Here is a 24380-nt window from a genome sequence, read left to right as displayed (position 1 = left end):
GTCACTGTGATTACATGGCTCATTCCTCCTTTTTTCTTACTGGGACACTGCGTTTGCACGTCTGAACTCAAACCATTTTGTTTTAAGAGAATTGTGTGTGAAAGTTCTCCCATCAAGTTTACATGATCGTTTAGAAAGGCACAGAAATACATATAGGACAGTCAATTATCTAGGAGTCTAGGATGCGTACTGAGAATGTATAAGAGATTTTGGAAGTGCATAAATATGTCACAGCTTTCTTCCTTGACTGCACTAACTTCATTCGCTAGGTCATGCAGCAATGACTACACACCATGAACGCAGGATAGTAGACTTACCAGCAGCTTCCTCGGCCATTATTGCTCTCTGTAGAAAAAAAATTGACAACCTTTATAAAGAGCAAATTAGTAAGTGAAGCGTTTTGAATAATATGATGGGTTAGACGATTAGGTAAGCCGAAGAAGATGTATTGAATGGGTACAATCTCTGCTTAGAATGGTGATCGCTCCAGTGGGGCGAGAGTTATTTTTGCTCATTTAGCTATGAGCGCATGTTTGAAAACCTAAGCACCAACCTTCTGTGCTCCCATTCGAGATAATAATGTCCCGATTGAATTCAAAAAAAAAGAAAACTTCAGATTCAGTTGTGCCAGATGTGTTATTCTAAAACATGAAGTCATCAAAATTGCTTTAAAGACAGCTGCCTTCACTTCGATGCACAAAAGCAACTCCTCGAAAAAAATAAACACGAACAAGTGTGTTTTTCGGATTAGGTTTGGCAGGGGCGCGTTTTAACCTTCATGTAATGTTTTGCTCTTTCTGCGTTCAAGTCAAGGCTGTGCCAGTACTTTATAATGGGTAGTTATTTCGAGTGCATTTTTGCTTTATGTCTTTTTTTTACACCAGTGTGTTGAGCACCTGAAATCCTATCAGATTTTGATCATCTTGTATTCCGAAAGCACCAGACGCCTTAGATGCCACAAGGTAGGTTTACTGGGCAGTCACAAAGAACAATATTACACACTGAATGGTACACGTAAAGCCAAGTTACCTTCACAAAACGGCCCTTTATTTGGCATTATCGTTTCTGTGGTTATTGTATTCTGGGCTGTTGAATTTTAAGCATCTTTTATTATGTTTCGCTGACATGAGTACGGGCTACTCTTGAACGTCCACATATTCCAGCCACATAATTTTTACAAACGCACACTGTCTGGACAACGTCTCGTGAAAGGCTTTTTACTCGACATCGCTACTTTACTCGACATGTTTGACTGCGTGCAAATGCCAAGATAAATAAAAAATATCACACTGTCTCAAGCACTCAAAGAATCGAATAACGATTCCTGAGACTTGGAGAAGTGGAGAAGGATAAAAGACGCAAGAAAATCTCGCTTTTTCATACAGTTGCTGCTCGGAGGCGGCAAAAAATACAATTGAAAAGTATTGGCACATGATACCTGCTCTATGTATCACTTTGAGATAAAGACTCTGTGACTTATATACGGCTGTTGGTTAAGAGATTAGGATGTCGCCAACGAGGTCGTCTCAGCAGTTGCAAAATGCTACTGGACCACGGCTTTTGCAAGCGCTCTGCTTTGTGAAGAAGCGCTGTTATAATGGCGGTCGCAAATGGTAAAAATTATGTCGAAACAGGCACTGCTCATCCACAGCATGAGGACATGGTGATATAGAAAGTAAATCTGTATTTGCAACGTCTAGAGGCTGTGCTAAGCAGAATAAAGGCAAAAGGGTATTGTTCCTAAAGTTCAATGTCATTATCTTCCTTAAAGACGACATTTCGCATTCCTTCACCATTCGCATTTGGAAAGGAAAAGAGGCATTGGTTTCGCTAAACCGCCTGAGCAAACAAGCTCAATTTATGGTGGATTTAACGAAGCGCCTTCCTAGGTCACTCGTTTCTCTCCTGACGTTCTACTAGAGCTCAAATACATATGATTTGTGCCGCTCTATCTGGGCACAATGCTTAAGCGTAACGCAAACTACAAATTCGGTTATCCGCAGCAGGCAAGAAAGCCCACAGGAAAATTTCAAGCGCGACCACAGAAGGTTAAGGAGATGTTATCTCACTTATAGAATAGAAGCCGTACTTCTACTGATGAGCCTACGTTTATTTGATCAGAACAATATATCAAGTATTGTGTGACACGCTTTTGCATCGGATAAAATTTGGCTACGTCTACGAGTTACTGCAATGAGTTCACAACTTTTACAAAATACAAACAGTGGATACGGTCGCATCAAATGACGGAATCCAAATTGGTCCAACTTCGCGTTCACTCTGAGGAACCTGATGCGCAGATATTTAGCCGAGGTTAAGACATATTCAGCGGTTCGGAATATTTTCTTCCAACGTGTTCATAACATCGCAGTTCTTGGCACGTTCAAATCAGTTATTTTCTTTTTATGGCGAAACAGGTACACTTTGATGTCGAACGTCGACGTGTTGCTTAATACAGATCAAGAGGCAGTGCAGTGCAAATATTTTTTATGCTAAATATATTGTTAAAACATTGTTTTTTTCTCTTCTACCTTCGGCCGCTCTAACTACTTTGGTACTACATTTTACTGGAAATTTTAGTAGCATTTGAATTGTTGCTTGCACGTTTTTCGCGACGTCTTCCAAGGTGTCCACGGAATAGTGAGTGCCGATTCCGTTTACAAAATCCAGTGTTGTTAAATTTCTTACAGCATATTGGTCCTTTAGGATATGTTATGTTGGAAAAAGCTTCACGACTGAAAGTAAGTCGCCATTAGGCGTAGACTGCCATTTCTTGTGACTGTGTTACAGTGCAATATATACCAAAAAACCGTATTGCGTTTGTTTTGGCACTTCAACCTCATGTCAGGCTTGTTCGCATTCCTTTCTTTATGTGCAAATTTCAACTTATTTCTCCTCAGGCAGTTAATTGCCCGTGCCTTTGTTCATTGTTTTGTTATATTCATGTCATATCAATTCATACATTCACGATAAGTGCTAACTATCAATCGCCCGTCACTTGTAAGAAAGAAGGATGCATACGAGAGTGAGCAAGCTGACCTATTTCACCCTAATGGGCTTATTGGCATGATAATTCTTTCGTGACTTTTGAAAGTTGCTGCAATATAAAGGCCCCAGCGGGATAAGGAATGATTGTTGTTAGGAACGATTTAGCGTTTCCAGTGGCGGAAATATTTATTAAGCTATCTTCAACGTCCTTATTTGCTGTTTCCTCAAGCTTACCTTACGATTATAAAAACTCGCCGCTTGCTGATGATATATAGCACGCCATCATGCGCCCTTGTGCACGGGAGCTAACCAAACATGTAGTACGTAAGTAAGCTTATAGAAGCCAATGCTGAAAGTATGTAAATTATACATTATCATTTGAGAATAAATCTCGGTTCTCCTGGAATTTCTCACAAATTTATGTGCTTTGGACAAACGAGTTACGTCTGGCGGGCATTGCACTAAAGAATATTTTCGCAGTGTCTAGAAACTTTTTGGCCACAAAATTCAAGGAGGTCGCACAGTAATGCGGTCATGCAGTACACGTGGGCGTATTTTCCATTTCAAAAGCTGGAAGGGTGAACACAAACATCGTAGGAAGTCTCAGCAAACCAATTGGTCAATTTTATTTTGATGGTGGAACGTCAAGTGCATAAATTGACTTTCATTCGTGAACACGATAGCATAACTAATTCATATCCGTGAACACAAGCATTATGGTCAAAATAAACGGAGACACCCTTCAAATGCTCTTGATATGGGAATAGATCATACGCAATTTATTTATAATAATTGTAAACTAGAACTATAGTTAGCCTTGTCTCTGGTGTTACAGGGTAAACTGTTATGACCTCAAAGCAATTGCCGATTATGTTGCTGATGTGGTGACGACGTGCAATCGCCTGTTGTATAATGAAATAATCATGGACGGGATGATATTTTAGTGATCACTTGTTCTGATGTCTTTTTCTCATGACACCGTAAGAAACGATATTTTATGTATATCTTCCCGGCAGCTCCAGTGCTTTCTCCACAGCTCGACCCTAAAATATTCTGTACTAGTCATAATTATCTTCCCGGAAGCTCCAGTGCTTTCTCCACAGCTCGACCCTAAAATATTCTATACTAGTCATAATTACCGTCAGGATTAGGTACATTTCTCACTGTTATAAAATAAAATAATAAAAAGATGAATTCGTAGCGATAAAGGTTATGGTAGTCAAGCGTCACTAAAAGATCGTAATATGAGTTGAAAATGTACAATTACAATGTTCATGTCATTAGCAACCCAGGTATTGTAAAATTTGCATGAATACACCTCAGATAACTTTTAGACAAGACAGTATTTATGAGTTGACATATTTTAGAGCTAAATCAGCTCTTCAAACAATTAGCCGCTGGTGTGTAATTGTGTGCAAAAACTACATCATATAAAGAGCAAGCTAAAGTAGAAAGGATACTAAGGTACACATTGACGCAATAAATTTGCTCAGAACCAGAGAACATCAAGTTTTAATATATAACTGAAATGGTACTCGGAAAAAGCCGCTTTGAAATATGTTGGCCGCATGGATATTTCATAGAATTTCGTCTCAGCCAAAATATTTCCATAAACTTTAATATGTGAGCTATAATACAGGCACAGGAAATACCAACTGCTACCTTCAAAAAATAGCGCAAGCATGACATTTGACATCTGGGCGAGAAACTGTGGCAAAGCAGCTTCAACTTTGAACAAAAAGAAAGGGTCCAAAACTTGCGTCCACTCCTCTGCGCTGAAAAAATAAACATCTTGATTGTTGGTAGCGTACGGAGTCTGAAAAGCCGAAAGCCTTTGGCGAATTGTGTGAGTTGTTCCGTGTGGCGAGTTTTGAAATATATTGCCTCTGTGCCAGCGCTTTTCGAAAACAGCTCGATTAGAGCGAAGCAACAGATTTGTGCTAGCTCCAAAAACCTTTACATTGCGTTGTTTGTTTCAGTGAGAACAAATTCTGCCGCACCTCAAACGCGCGCTTCCGTTACAGAGGGCAACTGCCAAGTGAGGGAAGGATATTTTCGATAAATCGGACCTTTGATGGCGTGGTGAGTATTAGTAAAGCAAAAGAAAATTTTTACAGGAACTCTGAAGCCTACAAGGGCTTTCCCCAGGGATATAAAAGGGCGGGTTTTGTTTTGTCTCAGTTGCACCTATAGGTAAAAAAATATGTTGAACTCACTCAGACTCGCTCATAGAATATATTTTGCCTCCAAAACTCACTCGGAGTCACACTGGCTCCAATTTTCCTCACGTTGACGCACTTGGGCTCAGGCTCGCTACAATTTACAATCGTACTCTCTCTGTCTCCAATTCACCATGGCATTATTCTTAAAGCTGACTCAGACCCTGATTCATGGCTCCATCTCATTATGAGTGAGTCATGATGAGTCGACTCATGAGTTCATTGGCATTCATTTACTTATTTATGCCCAATTTTCAATGCTCGTTAACAGTGCTGCCTCACATAATTGGTTCTCCATTGGGCTCCATTTCATCGATTACCTTTGAATAAGAGTTATCAGTGGAAGTGATTCTGTAGGGGCATTTTGTAGACAGAGATAATACGTGTGATGTTTTTATGAAAAATTCCCGTGAAAATCTTTGCTTGAGGAGGTTGATCTAGCGAGAACATCTTTCAAGTTACGTCTGTGCATCATCTACGCCAGTGGTGCTGTCATGGTTTAGAAGGAGCTTAAGAGAGTTAGATCTCTCTCTCCACTTTCCAAAACTGTTCAATTTTTCAAAAATACAAGCATCATACGAACGCATTCTCGGCCATGCATAAAGAAAGGTTGAATCTCTTACATCTTCCCCCTTCTTCACTCTCAAGAAGAGAAAGAATAACTAGAAGTAAAAGACAGGGACATTACCTAGTAGAAAAACTGGTTTGCTACCATGTACAGGTGTGGAACGTAAGGGTTGAAAGAGGTACAATAAAAATAAGGAAAAGAAAGAATACACAGGCACACACATGCAGGGCCTTCCGATCACAATCATTTGTAGAGACCGGTTGAACGCAGAATGTGCAGCAGTACTTTCACAGCCTTTTTATATGACCTAAATTCTTGTCCGTAGCGCAACATTCTTGCTCCGAAAAGAGTCGATTCGAGTGCATGGCAGAGCGACTGTCTCTGCGAGCAGTTCAGGGAGCATTCGCACAGAACATTCCGAGTCGTTTCGTCACTGCCTCAAAGGTCCCAGACTGCAGTGTCACCCATTCCTATGCGGAACGCGTACGCAATGTTAAATGCGACAGCCAAGCACAAGCGGCAAAGCAGGGTAGTGCCGGCTCGGTGAAGGCCTGGAGGCATTCGAACACTGAGAGAATCATGCGTGCATGAAACGTGGCTCGTTCCATTGCGACGTGGGGCGTTCGCGAGCGAGCATGTGGAGCTTGCAAGTTAGTTCTGCGGACACCTGCAAGGTGGCGGAAGGGTAAAGAAACAAAAACAAGACAACCACCTGTTTGTAGCACGAAGCCACAAGGAAATACATACGGAATTTTTAGAAAGAAACCCTCTTAGTTGCCAAACAATTCATCGTGGTCTATGGTTTGAACCGGGGACCCACGTTTATCAGGTGCGATCGCTCTGCCGATTAAGCTAACTAGGAAGCTAAAAATTGAGAGCGTGAGGGCGAGTACATCGAGAACTCGAAGCACATGGACGCAAGCATTGCCGTGTCAGTTTTGGAGAGTGTATTGGACATCTTATTGCTTTCAGTATAGGTAGAATGGGCAGGTCGACTGGTCCGTTCATTGCCAAGTATTATGCAATGACTTGGAAGCCATTGAAAGGCTATTTCAGGTCTTTTCTCAGTTAAATAGTGTGCCTCTTCAGCTATCTCGAACACCAGTTGTTCGTGTGGGCCGCAGCGTTATGATAATAGAAGGGTTAGCAGTGCCACCTTGGAATCACTGAAAATAGTCCATTATTGTGCCCTTTGATCCATATTCAATGAGCATTGTGACACGAAGAGCTGTGAACTCTGCTGTCGTCGATATCGTAAGGTGGGAGGTCTCGAATTTGGTTGTTGTGGCTTTATTGGTATCACAACCGATGCCGTTGAACTATTCATTAAAACAGGGTTGTCGGTATATATGGTACACAGCCTGGGTACCTCTCATATAACAGGTGTAGAACAAATTACTTAGAGCTGGTGACAATGTATCTGCTTTTTCTGGATGTCATGTATTCTTATCTTGACGTTAACCTGAGTCAGGAACTAAGTAGGAGTCGAAGGCTTCGCGGCGGTTGCAAAATGTGTCGGCGAAGAGTCGCCATACGTGGGTACCGTTTGGTAAAAAGGACGAACGTGGTCTGTCGGCTGATAAAGAGGCTGAGTAGTGACAAGGTGTCCGATCAATATGCTTTATATCTGTCCTCAGTGTTTGTACGCCAATATGTGTCACGATCAGGCGGCCACCAGCGATTTCTATAGAAGCCGCCATCGACGCACTACGACGCAAGCCTAGACAAATGTGGACTGCCTTGTCCTAAACACTAACGTTTGTAGGCTTGTTTTGCTTGCATTGGCCAATTCAGGTAAGCCGTACCGCAGAAAACCCAGAAAAAAGGACCCTATACAACTGTACAATGCACTGGGGGACATTTTCCACGTCTTCGCTGCGAAAAACATCAGTAGACGACAAGTATATATTAACCGTTTTTTCATGTACGAGACGTGAGGGCTTTATAAAAGATCGCTGTCAATTATAATGGTCAAATACTTGTGCAATCGAACGTATGGTACAGTTTGATTGTTGCTGTTTACGTCATACTTACTCATAGCTTTGCGCGTAAAAGCTACGAGGGTCAATTTTCGAAATAAATTTCTGAACCTCGAGGTAACTTGCAGTTTCAGTGGCATCTTTTTGAGTTCTGGTTCACAATGCAGGCGTGTTACGGTGGATGTCAGAACGCGGGTATCATCCGCATACTTACGTCGATAGCCTGCCTGCGCTTCGCAGATGCTGATTGAGGGCATTCAGCGTAAGATTGATGTCATGGTGGCTGCAATGCGGAGACGTTTCCGGTTTTTGGTGCTCGCAAAGAAGCATCGCATGGGCAGATAACTACGTATCTAGCGATACATTCGACCACCTACAGCTACCTCTCCGAGAGCGGTGAGGATAGCTTCTTATATACGTAACGTTGTCATGCGACCCATTGACGTCTAGAGAGAAAGACTCGCCGAGATTTCCAAAAAGTTTCTGGTTGCGCTTGTACGCTAATACGTGTACGGTCGTTATTGTGCTTAGCTACCGAGGATTTTATAAATTCAGTAGAGGAGCTACAAGTGCTGCAATGAATATTGGAAGAGACGCTCTTGTTTGTTTAGTACGTCCCTAACGTCTCTTGTAGACGATCGTTTAGGCACCTGCATGTACAGCCAATGCAGCTGGGTGCACAAGACTGAGTAAAACTATAAAGAATCTCCTGTTAACAATTTCTCTAGCAGTTATAATTTTAAAACTCTTTTTGTGGTTTGACAACCGGACTACTAGTTTTTTAAAAGAATGCGAACTTGTGCGGTGAAGAATAAGATAGTCGTATGCGCACATGGTAGCAAGTAGCCTTCATTCTTTTTGGGAATCGGCGCTGAGTCGTAGATACTGTGACTTTGTCATGATTTCTCTATTCCACGAAAAAGCTGATTTCTATGTAGCAATAGTTATTCTCTTTTCATTCCTGTATGTGTTGCACTGCGTTTAATTCTTTGACGTTGTTCTGTCACTATGTAGACGGCGTCCTGTGGTTCAATATTCTGCGGTTATCCACGCAGAGTGTAAAAAGCTGGAACAGAACAATTGTTCGTCTAAAGTTCTTAACTATAAAACAAGACAAGTAGTCGACAACTGCAGCTGCATGGTTAAACCACAAACAAATTGTCACAGAGACAAGTAAGTCTCGTTACAATACAATTCAATGCGAAGGCTCGGATCTCACAGCGTCTGGCTGCTGTATCAATGTCAGTGTCATTTTGACGCGCGTAATATGTAAGATAAAGGACGCCATTGAGTATTACCGTCATTAAAACGGTAAGATATGACGCAATTACGATGATCCTCACTGAGTAAATACTTCACACACCACTCTGCATATCTTTTAAGAAGGTGTTTGTGATATCGTCTGGGCCAGGGGAGTTTTTAACATCTACGATAATCAGAAGGTTTAAAATACCCTTCTCAGTGATTCTCACAACAGGCATAGGTGGCAAAAACATATTGATTATTGGAAGAAAACCATTATCTGTTGTAAATACAGATGTAAAGTGTTTGTTTAAAGCAGCACACACAGCTGTGTCATCAGTAATGATATGCCCATTTAGTGGAAACGAGGTAGGGCTACATGGACTCGGCTTAATCGATCTCCAAACCCTTTCAGTTGACGCCTTAATACTGAGGAAAGTGATACACCATGGTATTTTGTTTGTAATTTGAGTTTTTTTTTTTGCTAATGTATTAATAGAATTATCTGGTGAAGAACAAAACGGATTTCTGGCCTTCTTATTTTTCAGCCTCCTCCTAAATTTGCCTTGTAGGTGGAAAATTTTTCGGTTGATCCAAGCATTTTTACCGGATGATTGTTTAGTTATTTGTGGCACATAACGTACTATACATTCCTTAACAATGTCATTGAAAGCTAGCCATAGATCGCTTATATTGCTCGTGTTTTCTGTAAAAGCATAAAAGGAGAGGTCCAAAAAGTCAATGATAGACTCATCATCAGCGCGAGAAACGTTAGAGTGCTGGTGATCCGTTAGAGCTTAGTCATCCTAACGCAGCTTTATAGACTTTACTTATTCGGCACATGGCTCCTGAAAGTGCTTGGTTACTCGCTCTACTTAAAAGAACCTGAATTACTATATCGTTTCGTTTAACAGCTACCATTCATTCGAGCTGACCTAGATTCATTGATACCATCTGTCGTATTAGGTGCGTCTATAGCGGATCCGTGTCCGCTTTAGTGTAGTTTTCGTATTTTTTATTTTACTAAAATCCGGGTCACAAATTGCATATGAATATGATACTTAGCTGCATATATACAAAACAAGTTTTATATATTCATTATTCGACGCCGTTTTCATTAGAAGACATTTACAAGCCAAGGGATGCGAACATGTGTGCCTCTTTACTCATTTTTTCACGCCCCAATAATGAAATCAGAGTAATGGGATGCTTATATATGCGCCTTTTTTGGCACAACGTTGTCGGCATTGATTGATTGCATTGAGAACATATACTGCTGCTTTCGTTTTGTCTGCACAGTATGCACCGGCAGAATCCCTGATTGGCAGCTGGTTGGAACTCTAAGAGGCAGAACTCTTCTCTTCACTTGCTTAAGACACTCTTGGCGCAATCTAAGCCGTGTATGTGGAGTGTCCTTCAAGCGGGACCGCAGGTGCGCTTCGCGCGAGGCCTTGGGTGGCCCTTCAGGGTTGTGCTATGCGCACGTTCACCAGCACAGCCTACGCATGAGTCATGAAGGGCGCCCCGAATTGCTTGTGGTGTCAGTCTTCATTTTTTTCCAATTTTCTTGCGCGAGAAGAAAGACTGAACGCGCTTCTTTTCTTTCGCTGACACTTTTCTAAACTTTGCTGTTCCAGTCTCCAAGGTGGTGAGTGTTTTCAAGCGTGACGAGCGCAAGGTGGGGCTGAGAAGCAGCAATAAAGAGCCATATCCTGCCGTAAGTCTAGCATGGCGAAGGGTGGCCTGAATCGCGCCTGTGCCTATTGTGTCCTATTTGGACTGCAATGGCAACCACTGTGTGCACTGCTTCGGCTGTAGCTTTCTCTTCCTACGTTGGGGTCCTAGCATACATTCTCAATGGGCATGTTATTGTCGAGTTGGATTATACTTGTTACCCCGCACAAGAAAGTTTCACGCTGCTGCCAACTCGACATCCTTTTTCAAAGAACTACGCCGGTCGCTTAGGGTATACCTTAAGCACTGAATAAGCTTAGGGTATATATACCTTAAGAACGCTGAGCACTCATTTCTTTAGCTGACAGTTGTTTACGAAAAAAAAAAAACAGCTTGAAAGTGCTCTCCTTATACGATAAAGGTGCCCTTCCAACCTGCGTATTTCAAGTTACCAGTGAAGCTTTTCGCTTAGAATGGAAGTACAAGGCCAGTGGTACAAACTTTCTTACGGTACACCCAGGGAGTGCGAACGAACATAATGAAGGTGAATAAATCACTGCTAGTGAATGACAATATAGCCAGTCGGTCTGGAAATTGCGTCATTTACCTGGCTTTCCAATTGATTCTTCCTTGCGCCCTTCCTTCACAACTTCCTTAATTACTAGTATTAAATTAATCACTGTCGATGTTGTTCTCGGTGCTATAGACGTGTTGGAGGAGGCACTCTGCGGAGTACAAGATTGTGTTAACGTTTTCAGTTTGTCCTCGTCAACTGACGTTAACAACTTTACGATATTCGAATTATGAACTAATGCACCGGCAACGCAAAAGATTATCTCAAGTACTGTCTATGTGTGAATATCTGGTTTCTGCCTTTGTGTACTGTCACAAAGTATTTTACGTGAAGTAACATTTATTCTTAGTAAAGGACTACAGAATGAACTACGTCAATATGCTTACTGCGAAACGGCCTAGAAAACTACCACGAATCAAGAAATCCTTCTACAAAAAAATTGCCAGACGTTTGTTGCACTCTCAATTCGGTGCTAATTTGGCATTACAGTACATAAATGTGTAATTTGGTAATTGAAATACCGGAGAACCTATAACAGGAACTGGTACTGCTTGTTTAACAAATCTTCTAAAAAAACACATTTGCCTTCGTGTAGATGGGTGGCAAATGACCATTCAAGCAACTTTCATAATCTACGCCGCTGGCATTTGTCAGATTTTTTTCAGCAACATGTTTCTTTCCCAACTGTACTTTAAGTGCTACGTACCAACGTCTATTGTAGAAGGCAGCAATCAGAGATGAAATTTTAGCAAGATAATTTATAGCTTTCTTGCTCAAGCACTTATTCGTATGTGTAGACGCTTCCTTTGTACTGTTCTTTAACGGCACTATAGAAAAAAAGAAGCAACTGCATTGAAGCATTTGTAGCAACCGTACAAATGACGCGATTGGCTTGTCTACCTATGGAAAGTTTTCTGCAATAAATAAAGGGCTTGATTTGCCTCCCCTAAATGAGTTTGTTATTTGGCCCATTTTCTCTTTTCGGGCTTCTAATGCTTCTCCAGCAGTGGCGTACCCAAGGGGTGGCACACCAAGCCCGTGTCCTTCCGCAAATATGTTTTCGCCATGACATAACGAGAATAATATCATACCCGTCCATATTGTCCCATCCGGCACCACTTTAGATCAAGGTGGTTTCCCCCTCCCTTTCAAAGAAAAATTCCTGTCTACGCCCCTGCCCCTGACAGAATGGTAGAATACCAGATGCGCGTCCCGTTAAACTTCCTGCCTTTCGTTGCTTCTCTCCTTCTCTCCGTCTCCCTCACTCCGGTTATATTAAAGACACGTCACTGCAGGTTCAAATAATTTCTGCGAGCCGAAACAACAACACTTCTCCGAGGCCCAGCATATTCTACGTATTAGCTTCTGGCGCTAATCGTCAATAGACACGTTAATTCTTAAAGTTTCTCAGTATGCCGAGGAGTTCATTCTCCCACGTTTTTGTGGTATCGAAGAAGCTTGCTTTGCTGAACTTTGCACAAAGAAACAAAAAAAAATTGCCAGTTACTCTTTTTAGTATTTCCCGATTACTCACACAATTCTACCTAACGTTTTCGAAAGATAGAAGCCCGACCACTGCATAAAAAGAAAGTGTGGCGTGTTGGTACAGGTTAGGTCTCTTTTTAAGAGTGGTGCCTCAATGACTGTTCCGGGAGAGGGTCATAATCTCCAGACGAAGTTAATACGCATCCTTTTAGGGACCTAGAACTCACCGAAAATAGTGAAAACACTCTCCTGTTTTTTGTTTTTTTTTTTTGCATAAATCCTGATCAGTGTAACATGAAAGGAATTCAACAGCGCCATACACGAAACGATGTGAAGGGATCCTTTACGTTCCCTTTCATTTTGAAGTACCCTTCACTGAACTCATCCGGTAAGCATATACCCGTTCCGAAGCTTATAGAACGAGTGGATTCTCTGATGTCACGCGTTTTGAGAGACGCGATGAAACCAAATCGGCGGGTGACTCTGCAACTCACAGAACTTGCACTTCCGCCTCCGGAACTATATACTTCAGTTGGTTAGATGCAACGATGTCTGGAAAGTTGGTGTATGCATTTCCAGTCTCATTAGTTTCCAGTCTTGAACTCCGGCGCCGTGGTGCCCCTGTACCGTCTCGGTCTCTCACGGGTCACTGCTACACGAGCAAGCTGTTTCAGGTTTCTTCGCTTTCAGCCTAGATGATAACATCGCGGCGACATCTCGCTTGAAATAACATGCTTGCCGACGCACGTTGAAGGCGGTTGTTTACCCGTAATCCCGAAGACGTGAATGGGGAGCAAGTATTATACTTGTCACGCGGGTGGCGATAGATTGGTTCTTTGAAGCACTCCGTCACGAGGTGCAATAAGATCTTTAGAAGCATTGTCGTACCAACTGCACGTAAACCTTTGTAAGTTTAACACTTTAGATTTGACTGGAGCGTTGACGGGTGCCTCTTCAACGCTTCCTGAAACTTGCCATAGTTAATGTCAAATATAGAAGTTCAAACAAGACGCTAAATTTTAGCGAGAAGCAGAGTCTCGTTTCTGGTGCATGTTAGAAGTTTACAGTATTATCACTTTGCTCATTGTTTTCTTTAGCACTCTAAAGCGCATATCACTAACTCAGTTATTAGACAATTTTGTGGGAGTTAATATTGAGTTTCGAGTGGAGTATTTGTACTCAAGCAGTTGTTGCTTCATAGTTCTCCGGCAAGTGATAGCACTCAAAGCGCCTGTACGCCCACGTAATTTCGCAACGTGTTTGTATGGGATCAAACAATCAACTAATGAATCAATTAATCAATGAACCAGTCGATCATTCAACCACTTGCATTGTCACTTTAAAAAGTGGAAATAGAAGGTCATGGGAAAAAAAGCTCCTGTGAGCTTCACTAAGCTTCCCAGCCGTTTACACTTCAGGAAACAGGGACTACATACAAAAACTCACATACATAAGTACAAGCACAAACAGAGCATACGTTATTCTTGCACAGGATCACTCACACAACATAACACATACGCACAATTCAACAGAAAAAAAGCGATGAGAAAAAGGGAACACCATGTCAAAGATGAAGTTGAAAACTTACATTTTAGATTTCAGTTGACTAAGAAAAGATGAAGCGTAGGCCTGGAACAAGATATATAAAAATTATTTTGCGGGAAAATATTCAACACAAAGGGCAAAGTAATTCTTAGCATCTCGGTGGCGTAGCTTTTGCGTGGTTTTCTTTTTTCGACCTTTTCGTGAGCCGTACGGAATGAGTGTTCGGCTAACTCTGCTAAATCTACAAGCATAGGAGTATCGTTCTTAATATCGTACCTACACTTAAAAATAAGGCGTAAGGTAAGAGTATTGAAAATTGTTGGGATATCAGCATCTTGGAACAGCTGTGCAGAAAGATGATGTCTAAGTTTAAGTTAAACACCTTCTTATTATTTTAAACACCTTCTTGTGTAGAACGTGGAGCTTTTTAAGACTCTTTGCGTGCCGATGCCCCTTACAAGTTGGCAATAATTCAGTTCTGATATAAACGAGGACTTAAAAAGCAACAACTTGATATTACTTGGAAGAGAAAAGGAGAGGAAAGAACTTTGAGGAAAAGGAAGATAGGTTAACCAGAAGAAACTTTCTGGTTTGCTACAAACCACTGGGAAGAGTGAAATGGGCATGAAAAGGTAAGTAGGAAAAAAGAAGGGAAAGGGGAAATTGAAGAAAAGAAAACAGAGAAGGTGCACACCCTCAATCACCGGAGTGTCACAGTCGTTTTGCAAGTCCGGTTGACCGCAAAAAAAAAAAAATGGCAGCATATCCACGGAGTGAATGATGGAGAGTGGGGCGAAGCATTCGTCCGTCCATTCGTTCTTGCTTCAGTCCGTCCATGCGTCCGTCTGTGTGACCGTCCATGCGTCCATCCGCCCGTCTGTGCGTGCGTCTGTTCGTGCGTCCGTCCCTGCGCTCGTCCATGCAGCCGCCCCTGCGTCAGTTCATGCATCTATCCATGCATCTGTCTGTGTGTCCATTCGTCCATCGATTCAACACTTCAAGTAACACCATCTCGCATCTTCTCATCATATATTCCTCATATAGAAGCACCGCCATCCAGCGGACATTCCAAAGACTAAATGAGAGCTTGCACACGCACACTTTCTTACGGCTTGCGCTTCGGGTCTACTTCCCACCTTTAATCACCTCGAGTTCATTCATGATATGTACTAGTTCATTGTATTCATGGCACTGTGGCTCAACGCTCGCTAAACCTTTCTAAAACTAAGGAGTTTACACCCAGCGAGTATAACGTAGCAACCCTTTCCTGTCAGATAGTGCTAAATGTACATGCCAACGGCTGCTAATGTGGATCGCAGCGTGCAGGTTGGGTAAAATCCGAATGCTCCTGTCTCATTCCTCATTAGCAGCCATTGGCATGTACATTGAGCACTATTCTTATTGTTCAACAACGCACAGAAAAAATCTTTCACCGGCACCACCTTGGAGATCAAAATGTTATACTTGTTACATACTACAACGGCAACGAGGGACGAACAAGTTTAGCTATAAAGAGCTTCGCCCCTAAAACTTCAGGGGCACCTTCGTCGCTTTCAGGATGGAAGGTCGAACGTTCCGGCACTCTTAAATTGACTGCTCTTAAAGCGGCTGGCCATAGAGTCGTTTTGGAAGAGCTTATTTATTACGGTATAAAAGCACAACAAAACGTGAGGCAGCATAAACAGCTAAACACATTCCACTGGCATGCACAACCCTCTGCTGCTTTCCGTAAACCAAGTTTTAAATGCTGGTACAATATCTATGGTTTTGGAGCTGTAGTCAAAGATTCGCAAGATGCTACAGTTTAACCTTTACGGCGAAATTCGAGTGCTTTTCTTTTAGCCGTTATAATTTACGGTGCGTTTAGTGTCATTTAGCTTTACAGTGTGGCAAGCATCCTATTTCCAGGTGTGAAACAATGGAGCTTTCGGCCCCCTTTGGCTGTACGCCGCAGAACCTCAAAACATTTCAGGGTAATGGACAGAGCCTGCTCAGTGTTACACAACTATCGATATATATATTCGCTAGGATCAGTGGCTGACTTGTGTCACTGGGGTGCGTGTGTTGAAGGGGGGCAACAATCTACGTCACGTAGTGTGTTATTAATATTTTGCAAGCATGACTATAGCGAGAATCCCAGCGACGTGCCGCTTTACAAGTGGCGTCATACGAGTTATCTGGTCAAATCTCGCGACTCTTCCGCATATGATGGACACTATAAGCTGATCTACAGTACTCTTTATGGTTTGGAAACAAGCATAATCCTACAATACGGCTAAGCAATAATCACCTCGCGGGGTCAGATGCTGCGGCAACGTTCATGCGTGTGGATTTAGTCATTTAATAGTTTGTAACGACCTTCGCGAATAGAAGTCGAGAATTCTCAAAAGATTCTATTTATTACACTTTCATGCGATTTCGTAATGAGTGACACGTGGGTTCAAATCAAAGTCAAGTGCTTGAGGACTGCGTGACTTGCTGTGTCGTGGTCATTTGCCGTACCTAGTATGTAGGGAATGCCAGACATATCAACCGTGATGTCCCTAGGACGGAAATAGGCTGTGGCAAAACAGCCATTTGGGCTAGTTGGTAACGAATAATTCTAAACACGAAAAACGCCAGGCCTGCGCGGAAGGCGTAGCAGAGTCACAGCGAAAGCTAGAAGAGTGGCTGTTCAGATCTTTTTCTAAACACTCATTGGTTTTCTGCTTCAAGCACACTTGCTTGATACCCACTACGATATCAATAATAAAAATTTTAGGTAGTAGGCCAGCATTCTTTATGCTATCCTTCATTATTCTTCTGAGAAGCGTGGGAGCTAGCCACTAAACTCTTCAAAAGAATCTTGTACTAATTGTTCATGCATTGCCTGACAAGGATAAGGAATTATGTCTTAAGTGGGCATGCGCTACAGTTAAGAGGTGATCAAGAACAAGCTTTTGTAGGGGGTTGGAGCATTAAACGACCCACTCGTTACACTATTCGAATTGTGTGACGACCCATGGTTCTTTTATGCTGCTCTAAAACACTTTATTACTCATATTATTGCGATTACTCACCCGACAATTAGCCTGCTTAAGGCAAGTTTGCGAAAAAGTCTGAGGTGCCGGCGCGGATCAGTGGTGGAATAATGGGCTGACACACACCGGACTCGGGTTTCAGCCCCACTGTGTCCTTGGTACTAGTTTTTTTCTTATTTCTTCGATAGTGGCCGCGGACACCGGCAACGGCAGTGGAGGTGGCGGCGGAAAACTACGGCGCCTCGCGTGATCCAAGTTATGATCTCATAACAACTTTCGCTGAACGAAATTGAGGGACCCATAAGCTTCGCCTTCAAAAGTGGAACGTGATACCGAAATCCAGTTCATATAGTGCATAAAGCAACCACTTAGTGCATACTTTTTGTATGATGCTACTGGAGAAGCTTCATTTGTAGATTCATCTTCATCATTATCATCATCAGCAGCAGCCTGACTAAGCCGATTGCAGGGCAAAGGCCTCTCCTATGGTCCGCCAATCAACCAAGTTTTCTGCTTCTGCTGCCACGTTACTCATGCAAACTGTTTAATCTCGTCAGCCCACCTATTTATGGGTCCCCTCGCGCGTTTTCCTTCCTTGGGAATTCAGCCAGTTAAACTAAAGAACCAGCGGTTATCCTGCTTCAGCTCTACGTGCCCGGCTCATGTCAATTTCTTTTTCTTGATTTCAACTATGATACTGACCCCAGTTTCTTCCCTGACCCACTCTGCTCTCTTCTTGTCTCTTAAGGTTACAGCTAAAAGGAATACGCGCAGTAACGTGTGAGTGGTTGGTATTGGGTTTTTGGCTTGAAGCCACGAAGTCATTATATTCTGGCACCCGATTTCAATATACCCTCGTACCACGCAATATTACTGACATATTACTGGTTCTATGGCGAAGCGTGTATACGAAATGCCTGTGTGTGTAAAGTCCTAAAGTTGCTTTCACTGCATTTCGAAGCAGAGAAAGTTATTTTCACTGCTGCTCCAAGAAGAGGCGTGGCTGTGCGGTAGAACAGCTGCTTGCCACGCGAACGACCTGGATTTGATCGTTACTTGAACCCAACAATTTTCAGCTGCATATTTCTCGACTTTGCGATTACACACAAGATGATTTTTCCTTCAAAGCTAACGATGCCCAACGAAGCGCCGACACGGGCGCCGACGCCGTAATTTCTGTGAAACAAGCTCTTTAACGCTACCGATTGAATGTGGACTACAGCACGGAAGAGGGACTACAGAAACAGTGCGCGTGTATCGTCATTCTCTTCTTTAGTCCCTGTTTCGTACAGCTTCCCACTTTTTGCATTCGGAAGAAAATACATTAACAAGTTTATTGGTATTTTGTAGCTTTCTTTATGGAACTATATGGTGGCAGTTGATTCACTGTACAACTCTTCCAGTGTGTTGATATATGCTTCGTCAATGCCTTGATTGCGTAGTGTCAGCATGACTACCGATATATCTTCTGAATGAAATGCCTTCTCGTACCCTATGAAGGCTATGTATAGTGGATGGCTGTATTATGAACGTTTCTCTATCGCCTGATTGATTGCCGAATCACGAGATTGAAGTAACAGGAAGAATAAGAATGGCGTGGAGCACATTCATTGACTATTCTCAAATCATGGCTGACAGTGCCAGTAGCCTTTAAGCAGAAGGTATATAACTGCTGCATCTTACCGGTGCTTACCTACGGAGCATAAACTCCAAGGGTTACAAATAGGGTTAAATTTAGGTGTAGGGCGACAGAGCGAGCAATGGAAAGAAAGTTATAGATGTAACCTTTAGGGACCAGAAAAGAGCAGAGTGTATCAGGGAACAGACTGATGTTAAGCACATCATAGTCGAAATCAAAAGGAAGAAGTGGTCGTGGGCCGCGCACGTATCAACAAAGCAACATAACCGCTGGTTCTTAAGGATAACAGTTTCGATTCCAAGAGAAAGAAAGTGGTGAGGGGGAAGAAGGCAGTTACGTAGACATATGAGATTGCGTTGTTTGCGCGTATGAAGTTGCAGCAGCAAGCGCAGGACTGAGTTTACTGGCGGATCGTGATAGGAGCCTTTTTCCCGAAGTGGGCTTAGTCAGGCTGATGAAAATGATGGTTACGACATGAAATAGTTGAAGATTGAGATATACGGCAAATCGTCGTTTACTACTTTTCATAACACGATGTTATGTAAGAAGCACATACGTTCTCATCCAGTATTTGAATCCGAGACCAGCGCAATGACGGGTACGTTCGCTCGGATCCCGATAAGCTGAGCCGGTAAAGCGAAAGCAGCTGATACGTGAGGCTCACATGTCACACCAGGGCGAAAAGTGTTTCAGTTGAAAAAGACTTTTCAATGAAACTCACAGAGGTGGCGATTTCGGTACCATGCCACGAAGCGGGAGGCGGACAATGGTTCCTATACGCGTAACGTATGAATGAAACGTCTTTTTCTATAACGTCTTCCGTGAGGAAGCTATTCAAATATTTTTCCGTCAAAGATTGCAACATTCCGAAAAACCAAGAAATAGCTTATTTTTTCTCTCAATTTTTTTCTATAAAGAGAGAAATATTTTTCTTTTTTTGTAAAAGTAGTGGCCTCAAAAAACAATATGGTCATATGAATGCAACCCGGTATCTAAGAGAGCCATACAAATTCGAAAAGTAACCCTGTAATATGACAAATTCAGAACTCATTTTCGTAAGAGCACTAATTTATGTGTGAGCGCTCATTTGGGTGGGAGCCCTAATTATCGTGAAAGAAGACACCGTGGAATCAATGGTGCACTTTACGCTGGAAAAAAATGTTGTCCCTCACTATCGTCAGAGCTCGTGTACTCGCGACTTCAGTGCAGCTTCCGCTCAGCGGAAGTTGTACTCCTCGCAGTAACTTCCGGATCTCTCACCCAAGCATCTAGAAAACGAGGGCGCTTGACGCCTGCTTGCGACAATCGGTGGACACCGCAGGTCTCCTTAGCTAAGTGGGCCCTCTCACTGACGTGACGTCGGAGGAAAACGTCATTGATTTACTGGGACGCCGCGTGACAAAGCATTCTTTTTTCAGCGCGTGATTCCGCTAACTATATATGTGGAAAAATAAGTGCTGTCCAATTACACTCACACATCTGCGAAATGACGTCTCGAAAGGGAGCATTCGTCAGTAGACTCGTTGCAATAAGAAGCGGAAGCAATGCAATAATGGCTGGTACATTCATGTACGCCTGTTTGTACGAGCGTCTTGAACTCATGAACGAGGTAAGGCACGAATCCGCGCTGGAAATTTCCGCAAGGCACTTAGTTGCAGAGCAGTGAACCAATGATACCAGTGTGGTGTTTTTTGCCGTCATTCTCAGTGACGCTTCACCAGTTCTTACCATGTTGATTTGAAAAAAAGCTGCGCCAATCCTGACTCGACCACAACCAGTAAGTAAGTCTTCTTAATCTAAATAGTAACCATGCATTATAAATAGTAACCCTGCATGCCGAGTAGAAACCATGGTCGTTTGTGATTTTTGGAGCAATAAGCCACAGTTCGAGCAATACAGTTGAAAGCTACAAATAGTTTCCTCTGTGCTTTTGGCAGCTGTAGTATTTGCTTTCTTCACGATATTGTGTCTAACAAATAATTAAGCACATGAAAACTTTCCTAGCAGGGCGTTTAATTGTTAAAAAAAACATTATTGAATGCCTTCTTTCTGTTATAGTCCTCATGTCGCCCGTCGGGAAAAATCTATATAACAAACGTATCTTGTATCATGCAGCACTTCGACATTGTGAGTTTGGATAAGTGTGCGCGTACGTTTGAACTGGAAAACATGAAATCTGATATTCGTTAACGTGCCAGACAGCGAATGGTTTGCGAAACTTCTTATGTACCTTTTATGACTTCGAGTGACATAGCTGGCATCATAAATACGGTGTAGCTCATGGCAGAGATTACCACGAGAAAGCGTTTTGATTTGAACTGTGCTTGAAAGGCATGCTGTCTGAAAACCATTCTGTTTATTCAAGTAATTGGGTGCTAAACTTTCAGCTGTTGTACTGAGTGCTCATACGACGTTTTTTTTTTCCTTTAGAACGGCACCACCGAAAATGGTTTTTTTTTGTGTGTGGCGGGAGGATTCTTGGGAGTGGGCATGGAATCTAGCAACTCTTGCACTGTGCGTTGAATTTGTTTGCTGTGGGGCGGGGGGGGGAGCAGAAGGAAATCTTAGTGGAAAAAGTAAATGCCCCCCCCCCTTGCACCACCCGCTGGCTTGTGCCGCCCCTGCATGTGTTTAAGATGCTTCGATGAAGTACAGAGGCAAAATTACACCTGCAGACTGCCCTCTACTTCTTGGTTTAAATAGATTTAGAAACTTCAGATGAAGATATAGTTTTGCAGCACGTCCTCATGCGGCACACCGGTACAATATGACTGCCCAGCCTTCTTTCACGCGTAAGCTAATTCAGTGACTTGAGATACTTTTTTTCTCTCATTTATGGCGTGCGTTCCCCGACTGCTCATTGGAGCAGTTTAGTTGTTAAGCTACATTAGTTCACCGAATGTTTCTATACAAAGTTGTGAATGACATAGCAAGAAAGTTCCTAAAGCAATCAAGAGAGATAGAGTTGTTTAAACACAATTAGGCCACTGAATTGTTTCCGAGTTCTATCAGGCTATTTGCCTGTTAGGAGACGCGATCACCAAAAGCTACTAGAGCCTTCTCACTTTGTGCAAGAAAGCTACGGGAGTCATTTCACTTCATCAAACGATTTCGCTGCTAATCCCAACTTACTGAGCAAGCTCACTGCACTATGTCTTAAACGACACTAACAAAAGCGTGCGACAGCTGGCTTGGTTGTTTATTTCTGTTTTTCTTCACACTTCAACACTACTCTGTTTCGAGTCTGTGAACAAGTCAACATTTCAGTAATACGATAGCTGCGTTGAATGTCAGTGAGAATAAAGGTCAACTTAGCGAATATTTGCGTGTACACCACGAACAACTGTACATTCCTACCAGCAAGATAGTTTTCGAAAGTGTAATAAGGCAAAGCCACCACAATCAGTCATTGTGGTATGCCTACAACAAAAAAGCGAGTACAGTCTGTAATTTAGACAAGACCTTTGAAACCCCTCTAAGCTCGAGAGCACAATTATTACGCAATAACATGTGCTCTAAAATGCGAGTAAATAATTTCCATGGTATCAAAGCAGTTCCGCAATGTAGACTAACATTCCAGGGTGGTCCATGCGGTATTTTTGACAGCTCCGCCATTGGAGTTGGCAGCGCTTCTTCTAATGACCTCTCACGGCGCTGTCCTCTGTGAACTGTCACTGCCAAAGAGGTATGTAAGGTACGGCGGTCATATAATCTTTCTGCTCACCTGGTGATGTGCGCAGAGTCTGGCCAAATCCCTACAGGGGTGCCTAAATTAAATTCCTTCGCCTGCTTGAGGAACCGCACCCTCCGCCTATGCAATGCTGGCAATTTCTGCGAAGCGAAGCTATAAAGTAATAAAAAAGCAAAAATGCGCTTTGGCCAGCAGTTTTTATCAAATGGCGTTCAAGGTTTTAGAACGGGGGTTTTATGACGCTTCTATTGTTACGCCATCATGTAGGTGAGTGGCGAAAGTTGGTCCATAACATTCGCGAATAATACGAACAGAGCTAAACGCTTACTGCAGCAGCTAACTGATTCTACACATGCTTCAGGCGCCTAGAATTATAAATGGGTCTTACACGGTGCGCTGAGATGGATTCCTTAAAACAACATACTTATGCTATATATACCAAGAAAAATGCTCACGACTATGTCAATATTGAATTCTACAACTGCACTGCCATCAACACTTCGCTAACTACCAACGTGGCCCAAGTGAAGTGGCTCTTAAAAAACAGATGGAGTTCATCATGCATTTGTTTAAGGCGATGTGTGTATTGTCTAGTTTGTAGATTTAGTTTTCATAACCTTTGTGACCGTTGAACACCCGTTGTCTTCGTAATAATAATGATGCCCTAAAACGATGTTAAGTACCTCAGCTGGGCTCACTCGTGTCGGAACGCAACTAACCCCAGTCATCGCTTTACTGCTGTATGCGAATGTATAAATAGGCGGGCAACAATTCTATCATTTAAGCACCGATAGCCTCACCAAATAGAGCAAATATCTACGCGAACGATTGAACAAATGAAGAAAATTTGACCATTTACTTGATGCCGTAGCCTAATAAAGACTATTCTTATCGGCTCGGGTTTTAACCTGCTGTTTATATGCACCAACACTAAGTAAGGCGTCAGTCTTTGTAAATCGAAGCTGATGTGACGAACAGAGACAGGCTGCCTCAGCCAGCACATTTGCTCTGCGCATACCATGAGTAACGTCGTAGGCTCCCTTCTGAAAATATTTAGCCCATCCATGATGAAGAAGGGCAAAATGATGCATATAAGGCCTTTGAGTTCAACGGGAAAACACGTTAGACACTATTATTCCAGAAGCATTTTCATTCAGTATTGTCACTGGGTGGGTGGCATGCGTGAACTCTAGGCAGCAACCACACTCTCAAGAGCCATTATGAAAGGTACCATGTTCGGTGAAATCACGAACGATGCGCGGTGAAATTAGAACGCTTTGCATACGTATACATAATAACATTGGATGAACGCACCAGCCGACAAGTTTTTTTTTTCTGTAACCTGATCTCGCAACAGAAGATTTAATGAGAAGCCGCCAGGCTCTGAGAAGTAGATGCGAGACATGTTTCCTATACCTAATCTATACCCGCCGAAAGAGACAAATAAAAGAGCAGATTTGTGAATGTCAGCAGCCGACAATGATACCACTGAGAGACTAGGCTGCATCCTAGACTTGAAAAATATGCAGGAAAGTATGTGAACGGGGTGTTTATAGAGTGGCCATGAGAAAGTTTTAAGGTTAACGGAATTGTTTTTAATTGTTCTTTCAGTGGAGCCTCTTGCGTGGTTACGCGGGTGACTCGCCAGAGCGTCATGCTCGTATTTTTTCGAGTATCTGCAAGTGTTTCAAGCAGTGTGTCATCGTAAATACACCACTTTTTGGTGTAACAAAGAACTGTTACTCTTTTTCTCAAC

At 42.5% G+C, this 24380-nt stretch overlaps 1 protein-coding gene across 2 annotated transcripts in view; it reads left to right on the top strand.

The window, feature by feature from the left end:
- Window positions 1-24380, top strand: part of LOC119170682 (uncharacterized) — a 91116-nt gene that overhangs the window by 22835 nt on the left and 43901 nt on the right. Inside the window, exon 1 of one of the 2 annotated variants that reach the window (XM_075886900.1) lies at window positions 20524-20710. The exons of the other annotated variant lie outside the window; for it this stretch is intronic. The gene's annotated coding sequence lies outside the window, so the exon portion shown is untranslated. Of the gene's footprint in view, window positions 1-20523; window positions 20711-24380 lie in introns of those variants that run through there. 2 annotated transcript variants of the gene reach the window in all.

Source organism: Rhipicephalus microplus, chromosome 2 (assembly GCF_043290135.1).
Source record: "Rhipicephalus microplus isolate Deutch F79 chromosome 2, USDA_Rmic, whole genome shotgun sequence".
In the NCBI taxonomy this organism is placed as follows: Eukaryota; Metazoa; Arthropoda; class Arachnida; order Ixodida; family Ixodidae; genus Rhipicephalus; species Rhipicephalus microplus.
The sequence above is the reverse complement of the archived record's forward strand: the minus strand, read 5'-3'. Positions and strand labels throughout refer to the sequence as shown.